The 22,500-nt window shown below is 36.1% G+C and overlaps 1 protein-coding gene and 1 long non-coding RNA gene across 3 annotated transcripts in view; one reads left to right on the top strand and one right to left on the bottom strand.

Annotated features, from left to right (window-relative positions):
• Nucleotides 1-16,636, bottom strand: part of LOC106875543 (uncharacterized) — a 17,806-nt gene extending 1,170 nt beyond the window's left edge. The window contains exons 1-3 of the long non-coding RNA XR_016244344.1: nt 16,471-16,636; nt 9,138-9,241; nt 1-2,265 (exon numbers count right to left, since the gene is read on the bottom strand). The exon at nt 1-2,265 is cut by the window's left edge and continues 431 nt beyond it. This is a non-coding gene — a long non-coding RNA (uncharacterized LOC106875543). The remainder of the gene's footprint in view (nt 2,266-9,137; nt 9,242-16,470) is intronic.
• Nucleotides 1-22,500, top strand: part of LOC106878004 (cytochrome P450 3A24) — a 49,754-nt gene that overhangs the window by 3,902 nt on the left and 23,352 nt on the right. The window lies entirely within an intron of this gene.

The following is a 22,500-nucleotide window of genomic DNA, read 5'->3' as shown; positions in this document are numbered from 1 at the left end:
ACATAGAGAGAGAGAGAGAGAGAGAGAGAGAGAGAGAGAGAGAGAGAGAGAGAGAGAGAGAAAGAGAGAAAGAGAGAGATCAGGAGGAAAAGGTAAAAGTTATTCGATAGCCATTTGGCTTTGGTAGGCCATGACGTGAAGTTTGGTCAGACGGTCTTCGAGACAGGCACCGACCAAACTACAACTTATAGAACTGAGTCAGATTTTTTATAAAACAACTTCTGTCTTGTTTCGGTCGTTAGACTACGGCCATGCTGGGGCACCGCTTTGAAAGGTTTCAACTCACGAACAAATCAACCCCAATACTTATTTTTGTTCAAACCTGATACTTATTCTATCGGTCTCATTTTTTCTGAACCACTAAGTTACGAGGACGTAAACATACCAACACTGGTTGTCAAGCAGTAGTGAGGAACAAACACAAACATACAAGCATGCGTGCGTGCGTGTATGTATGTATGTATGTGTGTATGTATGTGTGTATGTATGTGTGTATGTATGTATGTATGCATGCATACAGTGACGGACTGGCCAGGTTGCCAGCTTGCCCGATGGCAAGTGGGCCCCTGCGCCATCTGGTGTACTAAAGAATCTATCCGTTCGCCGTCTTAGAAAGAAGAAATGACCCTTTCTGCTATAAGCATGAGGCCGGAAATTTGGGAATGGGATTTATCGATTCCATCGACCCCGAAAGGACTAAAAGCCAAAATAGATTGCAGCAGTATTTGAACGTAAAGACGGACGAAATGCCGCTAAACATTTTCCACTAGCGCGCTAACGGTTCTGTCTGTTTGCCACCTTAGAAAGAAGGAATAAAAAAGAAGCGAACGTGCTTCTGTTGGAGTCCTAGAGAGACAGAAAGGAAAGAATGGTCACGGTTGGGCTGTCTTTGATCATGGAACTGCTCGCTCAGCGCTGAATTAGCGCTAATGACTCCAATATATGGTGCAAAGTAAAAAAAAAAAAGGGCCAACGACGACGACGACGATAGCCTTTCTATGCCTTTTCTTTTCTGCTATTAGGCACAAGGCCTGAAATTTTGGGGGTGTGGAGTAGACAGTTGAATACTTGACTGATACTTTATTTATCGATCCCGAAAAAATGAAAGGTAAAGTCGAAATGGGCAGCATTTGAGCTCAGAAAGACGGACGAAATGCCGCTAAGCATTTCGCCCGGTCGTGCTAACGATTCTGCTGCCAGCTCACCGCCTCACCATCACGATGGTAATATTAGAACAGCAACAACAACAACGATGGCGACGGCGGAGGAGGTGAGAAGACGCACTCCCCCCCCCCCCGTTTTCGGCGTAACAAAAACCGAAACCCTAAACATCGAGTGTGCGTATTCTTTACCTTCGCCAGCAACAATAACTTGACTGACGACCTTATAGGCAGTGAGAGTCTCAACCTTTATGCCTGCTAGAAATAGCAGCAATCAAATGTCCTTCAAATTACACCTCACTGTTTAAGAGGGGATATACGCATTATGACTCATCAGGGACAGTTAAACTATGTGCCTTGTGGTGCCCTAAAAACAACAGTACTCCCCATACACTGCTACTGCTGCTTTCTCAAAAGTCCCATTAGCATTTAGCTATTGAGACAGAAACATATGTTCACAGTTGTCCACTTGTGTCCAGTTCTTCTGGACCTAAACCCTTAAATTACCTTCACTACTATAGGTGCAGCAACAGGACTTTCTGCTCTGAAGAAGCATCCAGAATGCTCTCTTGCTTTTCACTACAAAACATAGTTCTGGGATAATTTTATGCTCTTGGAAAGTCTGGAGGACTATTATGTCCATACTGACATATCACCTGACCCCGTATCACCAGAGCCATGTCAATGTTGACCACTGGATGTATTGTATTATGAAAGTGAGCCCCAAACTAGGTTTTGGAATTGTCCCTTTTATCCTTTACAATTTAACCTGAAATACTGCAGGATTAGTTTGTAGGTAAGTACGGGCCGCTAATTAAGTTTGTCATTACATACCCTCATCACTTTTAAAACAACACAAATGGCATCCCTAGGCACTTCAGCATCTTTTGTAGGAGATCACAGTCCTCGCATTAATGAGAGATGCTTAAATTGTCCATTGAATTGCACAAGAAAGACCTCTGGGGATTTGGTAATATACAGGTCAGATAAGCTCCTTCTCTCTCATGCCTGTGTTATAAATTCAGGTAGAAAAATATACCCTTTTTTTTCTCTCATAATTCTGTTTTTCCCTTTCATCAAAATGGTGCATGTCTCGAGCTTGTATCTGCAAAAGAAGAAATTATTTCTCCAATCAAATTTTTATTGCTAGTTGAATTTGGCATTTTTTCTTTTTTTTTTGTTGTTTAGTATATGAGAGTATTGTAGTTGTTTTGTTTTTTTTGTTGTTAGAAGAAATTCACTACATTTGTTCAGGTTTGTGCCATTGTTAACAGCAAGATCCTTTTTGAAAAAAAAATATGGAAGACTTGCTTTCCAGTATTCGTGTTAATTTTTCTTTTTGTTTTATTAGTTTTGTGTGGTAGTTTTCATTTTTGCTTTTATTTTTATGGGTGCTGCACTATTTCTCATGTGTTTATATTGACAAATAAAAGAAGAATAAATACGAGGGGGTACCCAAAAGTAACTGGAAACATTCTCTGTGGGACAAACCCATTGTAGTTCAGGCTTCCACCACTAGAAGCCACTTGATGTGACCCTCAGGCATCATCAGTTCGTCAACCAACATCATCATCATGTGCAGTCGTACTGCCACATGATGCATTTTTGTTTTGCAGTGCATCGTCTTGTTCATCAATTTTTGCAATGGCTGAAATGAAGGAACAGTGTGCTTCTGTGAAATTCTGTTTTCTCCTAGGGAAAATGGCAGCTAAAACCATTGTCATGCTTCAGACAGCTTACAAGGAGACTGTGCTATGAGCAAAACACAAGTTCACGAGCGGTTTTCATGGTTTAGGAATGGTCACTTGTCGCTTGAGGACCAAAACCTCATTCAAGGCGTTTGTCGACCTCCTGAATGAATGAAAACATCATGAAGGTTCGTGAAGTGATCTTGGAACTTGCTGACATAACTGGTGTGTCCTGTAACTCCTATCAATGAATTTTGAGTGAGGAGTTGCAAATGGAAGGACTTACAGCAAAATCTGTGCCTCGCTTGCTCACGGAAGATCAAAAGCAGTCACAACTGAATGCGTTTCGTGAACTGAAAATTGATCTGGACCTCATTTTGAAGGTCATCACTGATGACGAAAGCTGGTGCTATGGAATTTGCAGATGTGGAAGAGGCAAACAAAAAAATGATGGAGGTGTTAGAAGGCATCACTTTACAAAAGTTCCAGGACTGCTTCGAACAATGGAAAACAAGTCTAGACTGATGCTTTGTTTCAAGTGGAGAATACTTTGAAGGTGATAAAAGTGTAAACAGGTAAAACTGAGTGAATAAAAAATAATATTGCAAAATTCCGGTTTCTTGAATAATTTGCCTAAAAGCAAACTTTATGTTTCCATCTGAACCTTGTTTGGGTAGACATCTAAATTCTCAAAAGTCTCTTTTTGTATCAGCATCAATTCAAATGCATAGTCAAAGCCAGTATTCTGAGGAGCAACTTGAAAACAGGTCTGAACAAGTCAGTGCCAAAAATATTTACCATTTTGTTTATGCCCTTGTGGGGATGCTTGTGAGCCATGCAAGTGAAGGTTAAATGTATGCGTTACCAAATTTTGCCTCGGACATCAGAGTCACTCTCGGAATGATATGAGAAAGATGCAGAATTCAAAGGAAATTACACATGGAAATAATAATAATAATAATAATAATAATAATAATAATAATAATTGGAAAATATGTGAATACTACAGTAAGCACTCCTGCTTACTGGTAAGAACATCATTCAGAGCCAGTCGTTGAAGGTAAAAATGTCACTATCCTCTGGGATTTCCCAGTGAACACCGACAGAACAATCCAGGCTAATCAACCAGACATAATTATTAAAGACAGGGAAGAAAATACTTGTAGACTAATAGATGTAAGTGTTCCCACTAATAAAAATATATCTGTAAAGGAATTTGACAAATTAAGTAAATATAAGGACCTGGAAATTGAAATACAAAAGCTGTGGCAACTTAAAGCAGAACTGTCTTTGCTATTGAAGGAGCCCTAGATATGATTAAAAAGGGATGTCAGAAACATCGAGATAACATCCCAGGAGAACCATGTCTCAGAGAAATCCAAAAGATTGTGCTGACAAGTACTGTCCACATCCTCAGAAAAACCCTATCAATTTAAATGTCTGTGTTTTATTACATGAAGATATTTCGCTTTTACCCCTGCCACTTCCCCTCCCCAAGCTTTCAGTCATACTGTAACATCTATTATCCTTTACTTGCCCTAGGAAGCTGGGTGTGTCTCAGCAAGTGATTGTAACAGATATACAGATTAGAAGTAAATAACAACAATAATAATAATAATAATAAACCAGACATTGTTGTGAAAGACCAAAACAATAAAATCGATTTATTGATTGACATGAGCATACCTTGTGATTATAAGATCTTGGCAAAAGAATTTGATAAGCTTAGAAAATATAAAGAGTTGCTGATTGAAATTGAAAAAATGTGGCATCTGAAGACAGTTACAAAACCAGTGATTGTAGGAGCTGGTCAAAAAGGGAACTGAATGATCAAAAAGGGAGCTGAATGATCAAAAAGGGAACTGAATGATCAAAAAGGGAGCTGAATGATCAAAAAGGGAGCTGAATGATCAAAAAGGGAACTGAATGATCAAAAAGGGAACTGAAAATTATTTGCGGATCATCTTTGGCTTACCATCCATGCAGGAAAGGCAAAAGATTGACTTAACTGGTAACTGGTCACACGTATTGAGAAGAGTATTGCATTGTCACTGTGAATTTTCTTCCTTTTCTCCCCTTTATTTTCTTTTTTTCCTTCTTTCCTTTTTCTATCACATGACTTTGTAACTGAACAAGCTGGTGTGTTTACCAATGTAAACAGTGCATTTCTCTGCCCTAGGTGTCAGGAAGACACTCAGCAAGAAATGGAAACAGAATTGAAAGATGATAATGAAAATAATAAGAGCACTCAGAGAGCGCAAACCAAGGCAACACCAATGTCCTCTCGGCGATTAGCAGGAGATGATTTTTAAAATGAGAATCTCTGAAATAAACTCAATTGCTCTCACAAACGAGAATACTAAAAATGAACCCGACCGCTCTCAAAAATTAAGTAGAAAAAACTGGAAAAATAATCCAGAAGGCTTGTTTGGTACCTGATCGATCCCAGTGGTAGTCATGGAATGTGAAGGTGGGTGTGCGGGCCATGATTGTAATGCTGTGTGTGTGTCCTCTGCCGTGGGAACAGAGACAGTTTTCTTTTTGAAGGCCTTTTTTAGTCTGTCCTCTGATATAGTATCTTTACAACCATTAAGGTCTCTAGTGAAAAATTTATCTGTGCGTAAATGAAAACGGAAAGGACCTGCATACGGTGCTGTTAACGAGGTTTAACAACATCGTTGCACATAAAAACACGAGTCTAAGAAGTAAAACTTCCTTCAAAGCAGAACTAGAAATGCAATTGTGAAGTAGGTAAGAGGTTTTAAACAGGAGCGATATATTCAAAATTGGTAAAACTAAAAATTATAAAAATAATATCTTCCATGATAACTAACAACCAATTATCAAAGTTTATATTTGCATGGAAAGAGACCCTCGTGAGACGTCCGACAGCAGACTGTTGTCCACTCTCACAGAACCAACCAGAACAAACAAGATCGAGAATTCTGAGAAGTAAAACAACAACAACAACAATAATAATAATAATGGTTTCAAATTTTGCCACAAGGGCAGCTATATTGAGGGAGGGGATGGGTCGATGTAATCGACCCCACTGTTTCACTGGTACTTAATTTATAATAATAAACAGTGATCAAGCAGTAAAACAGCTAAACAACATAGGTTATAGAGTTCAAGACAAAGAACCTACAAGAAAAAAATAACAGCATCACCAATCAAGAAGGGAAAACTGACACCAGCAACTTAAGTGAGGAAGATCAGAAGATTTTAGATGAGTTGAAGGAAGTGATGGGTAAAGAAGAAAGAAAAAAATTACCAACATTAAAAGGTGTTGCTAGATACTACTAGGAAAGTAGATTCTCTTATGAGCAGGATCGATACTAAAAAATATAGGTTATACTAACTTATTGATTTATGCAGGAGGAGGAGTAGTTACTGTAGATTATAAAATAAAGTGAAGACTTTAAGATCTGAGTTGAATAGAAACCTGGAAACAGGAAAAGTTAGGAAAGACAAGATGTAAATCTTCTCTTGAGAATAAGTACTTAGTCAAGGAGAAATCTTTAGGATAGTCATGGAAGAGCTAAAACAGCATATCATAGCAATAGCAGGTAAGCTTTCCAGATATCAGAAAAGAATAGATCAGTATCAAGAGAAGAGATTGTTTGAGAGAGACCAGAGGAGATTTTATCACCAAATAAATCGTGTAGAAGAAACTACTGATGATGAAAAGCCTAATGCCGAAGAAGCTAGAAAGTTCTGGAATGGTAATTGGGATAAGCCAATTAATCTTAACAGAGATGCAGTATGGTTATAGAAAGTGAAATAAGAAGTCGTTAGCAAGAAGAAGCCAGATCTAAAACTAACAAGTGTATTAAAGAGTAAAGTGTTACAAAAAGTTCTGAATTGGAAGGGCCCAGGATCAGATTTAGTTGAAGGGTGCTGGTTAAAGAAATTTGGTAGCTTAGACAGGAGGCTGAGGGAACAACTCCTGGATTGCCTGAATGGAGGAGTCATATTTAATTGGATGATTAGGAGGAGAACAATACTTCTTATGAAAGACAAAAGCAAGGGTAATACAGCTAGCGATTATAGACCAATCACTTGCTTACCATAAGTGTGGAAGCTGTTAACAGGAATGCTCTCAGAAAGCACTTATGAGCACCTTGACAGCCAGAATTTACTTCCAGAAGAACAGAAAGGTTGCAGGAAGAAGGCTAAAGGAACACATAATCTATTATATGTAGACAAAGCAGTTCTAAAAGAAGTGAAATCTAGAAAAATTTAACAATAACATGGATAGATTATAAAAAAGCCTATGGCATGATCCCCCACTCATGGATAAGTGAATGTTTGAGTATATTCAGTATTGCAGACAACAATTAATTAGTTATAGCATGAAGAAATGGAAAGTAGATCTCTACTCAAGTGACACAGCCTTGCTGATGCTAGTACCCACTGACTGGCCCCTGTGCCGGTGACACGTAAGAAGCACCACCCAAATGTGGCTGATGCTAGTACCCACTGACTGGCCCCTGTGCCAGTGGTACGTAAAAAGCACTATCTGAACGTGACTGATGCCAGGCCCGCCTGACTGGCCCTTGTACCAGTGGTATGTAAAAAGCACCCACTACAGTTTTGGAGTGGTTGGCATTAGGAAGGGCATCCAGCTGTAGAAACATTGCCAGATCAGATTGGAGCCTGGTGTAGCTGCTGGCTCTCCAGACCTCAGTCAAACCGTCCAACCCATGCCAGCATGGAAAACGGACGTTAAATGATGATAATAATGATATGTGTGTGTGTGTGTGTGTGTGTATAGAGAGAGGCTCGATTAATAACAGAGGTTAAGGTATTATCAATGCATAGAACAGACACAACACTTAGATTAAAGAGGCCACACACATAGTAATAGACAAATTGAGCCTCAAAAGAAAACACAAATGGAACAATAAAACCCACCACCAGCACCAACACACCATGCAACACAACAACTAAAGACTGAAGGATAGAAAAAGAAAACAGGACACAAATACAAACAGTATAATACACACACAAAAGACAAACATGCACATACTTATGATGAAATATAAGAATTAAAGATAAATAAGTAAACAAACAAAAACAAATATATAAAGGACACGGATGCAAACAAAATAGTAAGCAAACCCATATACACACACAAGCATACAAACTGTTACTTCACAAACGGCTGCAACAACAACAATAACCATGATGGCAACAACATGAACAAACACACAGACACAGAAAGATACAAGGACAATGTCGAAATAAGGGTCAAGAGCAACAGAAGAGAAAACGTAGGTGAGGGGAGGGTCGACATAGTAAGTGCCACTAAGAACAACAACTATAATGGTAACAACTGTATGAAGGGGACGGACACAAACAATGTGGTCAGCAAAACACATTGAAACACACGAGCACACACACACACACACACACAGAGCTAAAGATACACATAGAAGGACAGAATGAACTAAGTAGAGCAGGAGGGTACAAGTGGATGGAAGGGGTTGCTGAAGAGATCACAGATGTGTGACGAAAGATTTCCAGACAATGGACATAAGATAGAATAAGAAGAGTAATAAATGAGTGAAGAACGAATATAATACAGTGTGTGTGTTTATTTGGCAAAAATATAAAATGACCGTCCCAAAATATTTTGAAGATGAAATTATTTTGGCAGTTTCTCTGGCATTCAAGTTTCGTATACAACATGTTTGGCTCTGCAAGTGTTGCACCCAACACTCAAGCACCAAAGTTACTACTGGAATATTTCCAACTTAAAAAATGAATTAGATGCATGTCTGTAGGTGTTATAGCCAGGATTAGAAACTCATCCACTTGGGTCAATAGTTCTTCATTAACAACTGATGAAATTCTAAAAATGCTATTTCTTCAAAGAGACTTTTACTTCTCACCATTCCTCGGATATCAATTGTACCACGTTCTTCATTTTCTGCAGATTCTTAATGATAATTCCAATTCCCTTCCTGAAGATGACTTTCGTTTTATCTAATGTCAGAAAGAACCAAATTCGGTGCCCTTTTCTTTTTACTGTCTTTCACTAGAATTTGATTCTTGAGGAAATCTTAAAACCAAACGATATAAAAAGAGAAACAAATATCTATTCCAGCAATTATTGAAAGGTTTCTTTTCTTTATATAATCCTAAATTAGCTCTCTTAACTGCAACTACAATATATTGGTGCCATGTCTGTTTCCATGCCAACAATCCTCTCAACGTACCCCTCTTATACAATCACTTCAGATGTGATTCTTGATTTAAAAAAAAAAAAACTACTAAAACTTACAGTTTTCCATATTTTTGAGTAATTTCCATGGTTCAGGTTCATATCTTCTTGTCAGACCCCGGAGAATTCCTTAAAATCCAGTGTTCTGAATATCATAGAGGCATCTGAATGAGAATCAATATATTTTTCAGAAATTATGGCAAGATATTTATGAATTTAACAAAAAAAGATTTGAGACAAAGTATGAATGTAAAATACCATTCTTTAATATTGACGAAGGTCAAACTTGGAGAATTCCTGATTCCTGAAATTATTTCCCCTCCTCAAGTGGAACCGGCCTTAATTGTCATTTGGTTATTATGATACATCCTCAAGAGACAAAGATAATTATCACAAATCAAGAATTTATGTTGTATGGTATTTGATGTACCTGTATTTGTCTATGGCGTTCAAATACATGCCACCGACCATTCTAGAGCTATTTCTCTTATTATGCAAATTTCCTCGGCCACAAATATATATATGTTTTTTTAAAAATATTTTTGTATAAGTTTCAGTCTCTTGGCTCCTGGAGATGAGGCAGGAGTAGCCAGAGGTATGCAGGTGCAATAAACCAACTGCAAAAGAACAATAAAGTTCCTGTATGAATTATTTGCCTGATATGGTGTTCCAGACATGTTGCTATCAGATAATAGAACACAATTTACAGGTCATAAATTCAAAAATTTCTGCAAAATACATGCAGTAAAGCATATTTTTATCCCACCCTACCACCCAAGGTCAAATGGGCAGGTAGAAAGATTCGCTGATATATTCAAGCAAGCATTAAAAAAAGCAAGGAATGACATAGTAAACAACAAGGTGCTAACAAAATTCTTGAGGATATATAAAGTAATGCCCAATCTGAATGCCATTTCAGGAAAATCTCTGGCAGAGTTAATGTTTGCATGAAAAATAAAATCGATCTTCAATGAATTATTGCTAGAAAAAATATATTTAAAGGAAATACAGAAAATACAACAAAGCATTTCGAAGTAGGAGATTAAGTTCATTTTAAAATTTACAAAATGAAAAAGACGGTTGGGAGGATGGTTTTGTAACTAAAAGATTAAGAAACATGATGTATGTAATTAAAGGACAACATTGGGAACATAAGACACACCTAAACCAATTAAAGACGAGACATACTGAAGAACGAAAGGAAACACCAATGGAAGTCTGCTATGACATGTTTGAGGTGCCAGCACCAAAAGAGATTGAGCCTCATAGAAGCAGAAGTAGAAAAAGGAAACAGACAGCACTCTTAGAAGTAATGCCAAAATGAAAAAAGATATTAGATTTCTAAAAAAAAAAAAAAAAAAAAAAAGAAGGGGAAGTGCTGGAAAAAGAAAAGGAAAAATAAAATGAATTTCACTTCTTACAGAAGTTGAAATCTCAAAAAGGGGAGATGTGAGAGTCATGACACCTCCTTGTAAGAAATAGATTGATCCGAGCAATTATAAATAGTAGTGGTGTGAGTAGACAGTTTGTGTTGGAGTGAAGTTGGTATGTTAATTTGAGTTGAGTTCACAGTCGGAAGGTGTTGATTGGTTTGGAATATTGATTGTTGGGTTGTTACATTGTTATTATGGCTGCATTGTTATCTTGTTTACTGTTACAACACTGGCACGGTGTATCTAAACCATCCGTCACAATATCATGGCAGTACCATGATGTGAGAGACAGAAGCTACAACGTGCCAGGTGTATCCAATTTAAACTGAAATGGCTACAGGTGACCACTATAGTAATCAAACTGTCATGAGAAAAGCACCAGTTGTCCACTGTTAGGGTCATTGTAAGAGTCAATCTATTACAAAGACAGTTTGTAGAGACAGCCCACTCTATGGAGTGGTTGGTGTTAGAAAGGGCATCCAGCTATAAAAACCCTGCCAAAACACACTCAGAAGTATGGTGCAGGCTGCTGTCAAACCGTCCAACCCATGCCAGCATGGAAAATGGACATTAAATGACCATGATGATGATGATGAGTTTGTTCCTTAACTTATTGATGGTATCTTATGGTATGTTGTCTATTGGCTTTGTCAAGTAAATTATTCTTGGTTGCTATGGAAATAGAGACATATCACAAAGTCAAAAAGCTGTGTAGTCTTTGTGGCCAAAAACAACAATCGCATTGTTTTTGTTGTTGTTGCTGTCAATACAAGCTGAACTAATCTATAATCACAGGAGAGTGTGGTTATCCCTTTTTTGTTTAAGGGGTAATACAACTAGGTCTACATTAACCAATATCTTGCTCTTTTGAGACAGCAGCATTTGAATTTAGGAAGAATTGGTTCCTTCTTTATATAAGAACCATTTGTTATATTCCACCAACAGATCTAATAATGGCTTCTAATTTAAGCACTTTATGTTACTGACCTCAAAAGGATGAAAAAGCAAAGCTGACTTTGGCAGAATTTGAACTCAGAATCTGTAGAGGTAGTATAAATATTGTCCAGTCCACCTCTTTTGTATTTGTTTCCCTGAAGGCAGAAAATGGTTTCTGTTCTTTGGTTAAGTTTTTGTTGTTCTTGCAACAGGCCATTCTCTGATGTTCCAACCGTTCTTCCGATTCGTGACTAATTTGAAATAAAATTTATCATGACAAAGTCATTTATTTTACTAAATTCTATTAAATTCTTGATTATATTCAAAGTCAAATGAAAATAATGAACAATGTATTTCATAAGAAATATTGTTGTGAAATGGTTAAAGTCTGAAGGTTTTTGTCAGTAAACACCATAGTTTAGTAATATGAACATCAAACTAAATACTGTCCAACAAAAATTTGTGGGTTACGTATAAAGTTGTGGTCCTTAACAATGAATAGATTACTGATGGTAAGGCTACTGTCATATATTTTATCTTCTACAAAGGATTGTCCTCCAAAAATATGCTGATTTCCCATTTTAGACACAAGGCCAGTAATTTCAGAGGCAGGGGAGGGGGAATGAAGTCGATTACATCTACCCCAGTGTTTGATTGGGACTTACTTTATCAACCCCCAAAAGGATGAAAGGCAAGGTTGACCTCGGGGGGATTTGAACTCAGGACATAATGATGGATGAAAGGTTTCCCCAGCATGCTAAACAACACTGCCAGCTCGCAGCCCTTCCAAAATATATTGGTGGATGAAATATGTCTTAGATCCTCTCCTGTGAAGATGGCACTGATGAAATTATTAATAGCATATATTTTATCCTCTCCTTTGTATCTTTGAGTCCATCAGACTTGTGAAAATGTTGCATTCTTATTTTAGGAGGAAGATACATCGTCTCAAGGGAGGAGGTGTTCTCCGGTGGCAAAAAAAACAAAACAACAGGAATCAGTATTCACATTGGAATCTACCAAAACATTGAGAATGAATCTATATATTTTGATTTGGGTTCTTGCTGTTTTGTAGGCATCTTGTGAATGGTTGAATTTGAAAAACTTTTGAAAAAGGTTTAGATTCTTGTGTCTAGGAGCGGCACCATCCCAGATGTGTGAAGAATGTTCTTGCTTTTGTGATTTGTGAGAGTTGGTTATTGTTCAAAGCTGAAATGTTTTATGGTCTTCGAGGGAGTTTTGGTAATGCTTGCTGAAGACACACTTTTAATGTTGATTCCTGCATATTAGATATTGGAAACAATCTTCATAGACTCTTCTTTACCAATTCCTCATCACAATCAATCTCAGAGATATTGGCTCTAATAGTCCATGGAGTCAGTTTGGTGGAGTTTTTTTTAAGGTTTTTCTCAATGACGGGACTGTGCTAAGGACATTTTCAGGTGAAATCAATAAAGTTTGATGTCCTTCTTCAACAATTTCAAATTGATTACAGCAAGAAAAATATGAGCAAGGAGAGAATTCTAGAAAAGTGACTTTCTTGTTAATGAAGAACTGAGAAAAATGGCTGCAGATGTAAACAAACCAACACTAGCTGTCAAATGTCAGGGGTACAAACAGAGACCTACACACTCACAGACATATATATATAAATGCTTACTGTAAACAAAATAAGAGTTCGTGGCATTTCATTACATAATAAGTTAAAAAAACACAATAAATGTACAAACAAATGGAAGACAGAGAGAGAAGGTCACCAAATTCTCATCAGTTATCGGTCAGAGGGTCAAACACAATTTTTTGTCTTCAAATCGTTGAAGGCGTGAAATTGAGTTTGACCCTCTGACCGATAACTGATGAGAATTTGGTGACCTTCTCTCTCTGTCTTCCATTTGTCTGTGCATTTATTATGTTTTTTAACTTACACACACACACACATATACTTATTCATATATATAAATTTGTGCATCCAACCTAACTTGGATGTGTTGTTAAGAACACAACACTGTAGACTTCGGTAATCATCCTGAGAAATCATCTCATTTTGGTTTTAAGGGCTAAAAAATTGCACAGATTATATTGGTTGATGTCATTTCATCAGTGGATGGAACAGTTGTGTTCTCTCATTTAGTGTAACTCTGTCCACCTGCTTTTTGCAACATCACTGACCGTTTAGTCAGAGATAAAAACTACATCAGCTTTGACGGATTTTTGATTTGGCATTTGATGCTTGGGTGCCTGTTGTTGATGCAGAATTTATGGCAAAAAGTACTGTCAGCTTGTTGTGTGGAATGGAAAATCCAATATTTCAAACAAAGTCCTTCTTCAGGGAAAAGTTAACAAGAGGAAAATTAATAAAGCTTCCGCAATCCTGTATTCCTTAAAAGCCTGTTTTTTTGTTTTTAACTTCTGGGATGCAAAACTCTGCTGTCTCTCATTTACTCCTCTCCTTTCAACTTTTCCCTGAACAAGGATTGTGTCTGAAATGTTGGATTTTTTGTCACTCCTCACAACAAGTTCACTCTACTCTTAATTGATTCTACTAAATGATAGTCTTGCAAATGCCAGTCTACACAGACAGGAGCAAGTCCTAAGTAGCTTGAGGATGATTAAAAAAGAAGATGCAAACCAAACCGTAAGCAAAGCTCTGTGATGTAGGAGTAGATGTTCAACCTATAGAGTACAGCATCCTTAAGCACTACCATTATTTAGAAGACTACTGACAATACAATGGAGAACACTACAAACCCAAAGTCCACAGAGATGTGATTGGTTACAGAAAGCAAACAATAAAAACAGCACCACTAGAAACTATTGTTATCATTATTATTATTATTATTCAGTAGTCTTAGTTTTATCACATGCTTTCACTGCACTACTGAGCATAGCTCTGAGTGCCTTGGATATGTGTTGTGGTTTGTGATGCTCGTATTCTTACTGTATTGAAAATTTATAAATGCTTACTGTAGACAAAATAAGAGTACGTGGCATTTCATTACATAATAAGTTAAAAAAACATAATAAATGCACAGACAAACGGAAAACAGACACAGAAGGATACCAAATTCTCATCAGTTATCAGTCAGAGGGTCAAACACCATTATTACCTCCACCTTAGCAAAGGCAGAGGTATTGTTTTCAATCGTGTTTGTTTGTTGTTTGTCCGTGGACAAGATATCTCAAGAACTGCTGGATGGATTCAGATGAAACTTTCAGGGATGTTTGGCCTCATGACTTTTGGGATCAATCAGGTACCTGAGAAGGATTCTGGATTATTTTTCCATTTTTTTTTTTACTTAACTTTTGAGAGTGGTCAGGTTCATTTTTAGTATTGTTGTTTGTGAGAGAAGTCAAGTTTATTTCGGATATTCTCATTTTAAAAATCATCTCTGGCTAATTGTTGAGAGGACATTAGTGTTGCCTTGGCGGAGGTTTGTGCTCTCTGAGTGCTCTTGTTATTTTTATTATTATTATTATTATTATTATTATTATTATTATTATTACTGAGTGAGAGAGCAGTGCATGCCATCAAATTGACACTGGGGTAAAATATATGAAGCCCAGTATACCCGTCTGATAAGGGTACACCAGGTACATAATTCACAACCATATGTGCATGACATGGTGATCTCATATCAAGATAAACAGTGCATGGAATTTGAACTCAGAACACAAATAATAATAATAATAATAATAATAATAATAATAATAATAATAATAATAATAATAATAATAATAATAATAATAATAATAATAATAATACTTCGCCAACAGATAACGTGCCCAGTGAGAACAGAAAATGAAAGGCAGCAGTGAAGACGTTGAGCAAAGTGTAAATTTAAATGTATTCTCAGCAAATGAAGCAGAAGTCATAGGAAGAGCTGTATCACAAGAATACGATGATGACCAACAAAACACAGTGAGGATGCTGTGCCAATAAATTAGAGAAAACCAGGATCAAACATCCGCCAACCTGAGGTGCACTGATTGATGCAAGCTCAAGGTTGAAACTGAAAAGATAGATTCAAGAAATATAAGTGAAGCTTACAAGATTGTTTGGGCTGTAGCTATGGTAGCTGCAGATAGAGTTGGATACAAAGGAAAAGAACAAGCGGAATGTAAAGAACCATACTGGCGTAGACGAATTTGTGAGAAACAAAGTTAAAAAGACATTTAGGACAAGTTGATAGTTGGAGAAGAGGGGAATTGCAGAAGGAAAGCATAAGAATAATGCTGGAAAGAACATAAAGAACAAGAGATAAAGATTATGATGTGATATTGGAAGAATTGAAATAAAGTGTAGAAACAATCAAAGCAAAACTGGAAAGATATGACAATAGAAAAAGACAGTTCAGGCAAAACAGTTTGTTTGAAGCAAATCAGAAGAAACTGTTTCAGGAACTAGATGGGCAAATACACATAACAATGATACCAGATGCAGAGGAAAGCAAGGCATTCTGGAGAGGGATTGGGACCAAATTGTAGAACATAATGATGAAGCGGAGTGGCTGCATGAAATCCAAGATAGGTTAAGAAATATAGAAGTCCAAGAAGACAAAGATAACAGCAGAAATGATAAAAAAGCAGTTAAAAAAATTCCCAAATTAGAAGAGCCTAGAGCTGGATGGGGTCCAAGGTTATTGGCTGAAGAAGCTGAAAGGACTGTATGAAAGGATAGCACAAGAGTTAGATGAGTGTTTAGTAGGAAGGCACAGTACCCAGCTGGATGACAAAGGGAAAAACATTGTTATGTGCCAAGGATCTGGAAAAGGGAAATGTTGCATCCAACTTTAGAACAGTAACATGCCTTCTGCTAATATGGGAACTAATTTTGGATGCTTTGGCCAGGGGAGCTGTACAGATACTTGGAAAAAAGTGGGCTGCTCCCCATTGAACAGAATGGATGCCGGAAAAGGAGCAGGGGAATGAAGGATTAGCTCTTAATTGATAAACAAACCTTATTCAAGGACCTTTTGAATGGGATGGGCTATTTGACCTCAAGAAAATTCTAACTGGGCCCCTACCTGCAAGGTCATGCACTGTTTATCTTGGTATGCGATCACTATGTCATGCACAGATGGTTGTGATACATGTGCCTGGTGTACCCTTATCAGACGGTTATTCATGATGGATCCTTTCAAAGTGTCCAGCCCGTCCCTGAATGAAAGAGGGACATTAAAGGGTTTCCTGCAGACAGGATAAAGGTAAATTAAAAACAATAGCAAACAAGGGACTGGGTAGGTTCATTTTGATAGAAAAGGGTGAAATCAACATCAATGAAGAACAATCAATATTAAGAATAAGGCAAAACAACGACAATATAACAACAAGTTAAGCTCCCTAAAATATGTGGCAATCACAGAGGATGCTTTAGGGTAGTCCACAAATAACCCCCATATAACCCTGTCACACCAAAGATATGCAGCTTCTCCCAGCTACATACCTGCCAATCTACAACCACAAACCATATTTGATGGAATAAAAGTCACACCAGTTTGTTAGACTCACACCCCAATTTAGGTTTTGCATTTGCAGGAAACAAGTAAGGCCTTTATCTATTAAAGAATGTAGTATAAGCTGAACTTTGCATATAGGACCCAGGGTGATTTTCTTGAACATTTGGGTGGGGAGGGAAAAAAATGTGCCTCCAAAGGCATCAAATACAGTTTTTGATTTATGTCCTTACCACTTTCTTCACCATCACCACCAGGCAAAAGAAGACCACGGGCTCTTCCTTATTAAAGACAAGTGATGAGTCAATCTTCAAGATGAACTCAATTCCGGTACATAACTGGTACATTATTTTATTGATTTCACAATCAACTTCAACAGAATTTGAAATCTGAATGTGAAGGACATAACTTATAAATACCCCAATAGTAATTGGTTTGCTATCCTGTCAATTCTACTCAATGAAAGGGATGACCGAAGCCTTGTGAGTGGATTTGTTAAATGGAAACTGAAAGAAGCCCATCGTATACATATATATATGTATGTATGTATGTATGTATGTATGTGAATGTGTCTTTGCTTGGCCCCCACTGTCATTTGACAATTGATGGTGGTGTGTTTACATCCCCAGAACTTAGCTGTTCAGCAAAAGAGACAGATAGAATAAGTACCATTACTTTAAAAAAGTCAATTCATTCAAGTAAAATTCAATGCAGTGCCCCAGCATGGCCTCCATGTAATGATATAGATAATTAGATGGACAGACTGACGGACGGACAGATAGACAGCAAAGAGCATATCTCCTAATGTTAAAGAGCTGTCCTCATAATAACAAAAACAAACGAAGCTATTAAATCATTAATAAACACTAATTAGGTGGAGAGATGATTGAATGAAAACAATTTGAATAAATGAATGATGGAGAAAAGAAGACAGCAGATAATTGAATTTAGAATAATTAAAGCAACAAATGTCAAAAGGTCAAACGACAACAATACACGAGTCTAAAGGTAAACCACAATATATTTGCATGTATGTGTATGCATATTTATATGTATATGTGTGTGTGTGTGTGTGTGTGTATATATATATATATATATATATATATATATATATATATATATATATATATATATATATATATATATATATATACATACATATATATATATATATATATATTTTGAACTTTTCCTCCATTATTATGATTGACCGTTGACTGAACATTATTCAATTTTTTTTCTCCGTGTTTTTCTCCTTGTCTCCGTATTCTTTCTGTTGAAGAGCGTAGCTCGAAACGTCAAAGACTTTCCGTATTCCCGAGCGTCATACTAATATATACTTTTGTTATTTACACCACCTGTCCTCGTCTGTTGTTATTTGTATATTCTCCCATATATATATATATATATATACATATATATATACATATATATATACATATATATATGTATATACATATATATATGTATATACATATATATATGTATATACATATATATATGTATATACATATATATGTATATACATATATATATGTATATACATATATATATGTATATACATATATATATGTATACATACATATATATATGTATACATACATATATATATGTATACATACATATATATATGTATACATACATATATATATGTATACATACATATATATATATACATACATATATATATATATACATACATATATATATATATACATACATATATATATATATACATACATATATATATATATATATACATACATATATATATATATATACATACATATATATATATATATACATACATATACATATATATATACATATATATATATATATATATATATACATATATATATATATATACATGCTCACAGCTGTGGTCACCCACCAGTCTGAAATTAACAGCAGACCTTGAAGCAATCCAGAGGAGATTCACAAAGAAGATTGTCTCTTTGCAACTGGTCAGCTACTGGGAAAGGCTGAAACAGCTAAGACTCTACTCCCTGGAGAGAAGGCGGGAGAGGTATGCAGTAATATACATCTGGAAGATCCTGGAAGGAATTGTGCCAAATTTTGGCATTGAAAGCTACACCAATGCCAGAACGGGACGGCACTGCATAGTGCCAAAGATCCCAGCAATGCCATCACGCTTCAGGACTAGTTACTGCAACAGCTTGGGATTCAGGGGCCCACAGCTTTTTAATATTCTCCCAAAGAGCCTGAGGAATCTGCACAAAGTAGATGTAGGAGTTTTTAAATCAAAGCTGGACCTCTTCCTATCGAGAGTCCCAGATGAACCTACCTCACTGCAGGAGGTGCAAATGAGAGTTGCTAAATCAAACTCCATTCTTCACCAAGTGCCACATATTGTAAGAGGCTCCATGTAATAACAGTGTAGCAACACGGTGGTGCATCAGCATGGCCGCAGCACTGAGCTGAAACTTTGAAATGAAATGAAATGAAAATATATACATACATATATATATATATATATACATACATATATATATATATACATACATATATATATATATACATATATATATATATATACATACATATATATATATACATACATATATATATATATATATACATATATATATATATATACATACATATATATATATATACATATATATATATATATATACATATATATATATATATACATATATATATATATATATATACATATATATATAGTGTAGTATATTGCCACTTAAGTGTGGCTGACCCCTAGGGGTGGATGTTACTGTTGCTTTTAGCCCCAGGAGGACATCTCCTCCAGCTGGCTTATCGACACACGACTGTGTCCTGTTTGCCAAGGGAAGTTATCCCTCTCACCTCGATCTGCAGCACGAACATATCCGGATTTCAGGGTTATTTCCCTTCGTCGGCGTCCGACAGCTGCTGACCTTGGTGAGAGAGACAAAAACCTGGCAAACTTATATCTTCTTTTCCAGTGAAATTCTTCACTGATATTGAAAAGGTGAAAACAAGCAATGTTAATTCTCTAAATGAAGTATTAACAGTAACTGCACGATAAAGTGTAGTATATTGCCACTTAAGTGTGGCTGACCCCTAGGGGTGGATGTTACTGTTGCTTTTAGCCCCAGGAGGACATCTCCTCCAGCTGGCTTATCGACACACGACTGTGTCCTGTTTGCCAAGGGAAGTTATCCCTCTCACCTCGATCTGCAGCACGAACGTATCCGGATTTCAGGGTTATTTCCCTTCGTCGGCGTCCGACAGCTGCTGACCTTGGTGAGAGAGACAAAAACCTGACAAACTTATATCTTCTTTTCCAGTGAAATTCTTCACTGATATTGAAAAGGTGAAAACAAGCAATGTTAATTCTCTAAATGAAGTATTAACAGTAACTGCACGATAAAGTGTAGTATATTGCCACTTAAGTGTGGCTGACCCCTAGGGGTGGATGTTACTGTTGCTTTTAGCCCCAGGAGGACATCTCCTCCAGCTGGCTTATCGACACACGACTGTGTCCTGTTTGCCAAGGGAAGTATGTATATATATATATATATATACATACATATATATATATACATACATATATATATATATACATACATATATATCATCATCATCGTTTAACGTCCGCTTTCCATGCTAGCATGGGTTGGACGATTTGACTGAGGACTGGTGAAACCGGATGGCAACACCAGGCTCCAGTCCGATTTGGCAGAGTTTCTACAGCTGGATGCCCTTCCTAACGCCAACCACTCAGAGAGTGTAGTGGGTGCTTTTACGTGTCACCCGCACGAAAACGGCCACGCTCGAAATGGTGTCTTTTATGTGCCACCCGCACAAGCCAGTCCAGGGGCACTGGCAACGATCTCGCTCGAAAATCCTACAGGAGCCAGTCAGGCGGTACTGGCAACGGCCACGCTCAAAATGGTGCATCTCATGTGCCACCCGCACAAGAACCAGTCCAGGGGCACTGGCAACGATCTTACTTGGCTTGCCGGGTCTTCTCACGCACAGCCCATTTCCAAAGGTCTCGGTCCGTAGTCATCGCCTCGGTGAGGCCCAATGTACGAAGGTCTTGCCTCACCACCTCAGCCCAGGTCTTCCTGGGCCTACCTCTTCCACGGGTTCCCTCAACTGTTAGGGTGTGGCACTTTTTCACGCAGCTATCCTCCTCCATTCTCACCACATGTCCATACCAGCGCAATCGTCTCTCTTGCACGCCACAACTGATGCTTCTAATGTTCAGCTTTTCTCTCAAGATACTTACACTCTGACGGGTATTCACATTGACATTACACATCCAACGGAGCATACTGGCTTCATTCCTTGCGAGCTTACGTATGTCCTCAGCAGTTACAGCCCATGTTTCACTGCCATGTAGCATGGTTGTTCGTACGCATGCGTCATACAGTCTGCCTTTTACTCTGAGTGAGAGTCCCTTTGTCGCCAGCAGGGGTAAGAGCTCTCTAAACTTTGCCCAGGCTATTCTTATTCTAGCAGCTACACTTTCAGCGCACCCACCCCCACTACTAACTTGGTCGCCCAGATAGCGGAAGCTATCGACTACCTCTAGTATATATATATATATATATATATATATATATATATATACATACATATATATATATATATATACATACATATATATATATATATATATATATACATACATATATATATATATACATACATATATATATATATATACATACATATATATATATATACATACATATATATATATACATACATATATATACATACATATATATATATACATACATATATATATACATACATATATATATACATATATATATATATATATACATATATATACATACATATATATATATATATACATATATATACATACATATATATACATACATATATATACATACATATATATACATACATATATATATATACATACATATATATATATACATACATATATATATATATACATACATATATATATACATATATATATATACATATATATATATACATATATATATATATATACATATATATATATACATATATATATATACATATATATATATGGGAGAATATACAAATAATAACAACAGACGAGGACAGGTGGTATATACATATATATATATACATATATATACATATATATATATACATATATATATATACATATATATATATACATATATATATATACATATATATATATACATATATATATATATATACATATATATATATACATACATATATATATACATATATATATATATATACATATATATATATACATACATACATACATATATATATATATACATATATATACATACATACATATATATATATACATATATATATACATATATATATACATACATATATATACATATATATATATACATACATATATATATACATATATATATACATACATACATATATATATATACATATATATATATACATACATACATATATACATATATATATATACATACATATATACATACATATATATATACATATATATATACATTACATATATATATACATATATATATATAACATATACATATATATATTATACATACTATATAT

This window comes from Octopus bimaculoides, chromosome 14, assembly GCF_046866305.1.
Source record: "Octopus bimaculoides isolate indiv1 chromosome 14, ASM4686630v1, whole genome shotgun sequence".
Lineage (NCBI taxonomy): Eukaryota > Metazoa > Mollusca > Cephalopoda > Octopoda > Octopodidae > Octopus > Octopus bimaculoides.
The sequence above is the reverse complement of the archived record's forward strand: the minus strand, read 5'-3'. Positions and strand labels throughout refer to the sequence as shown.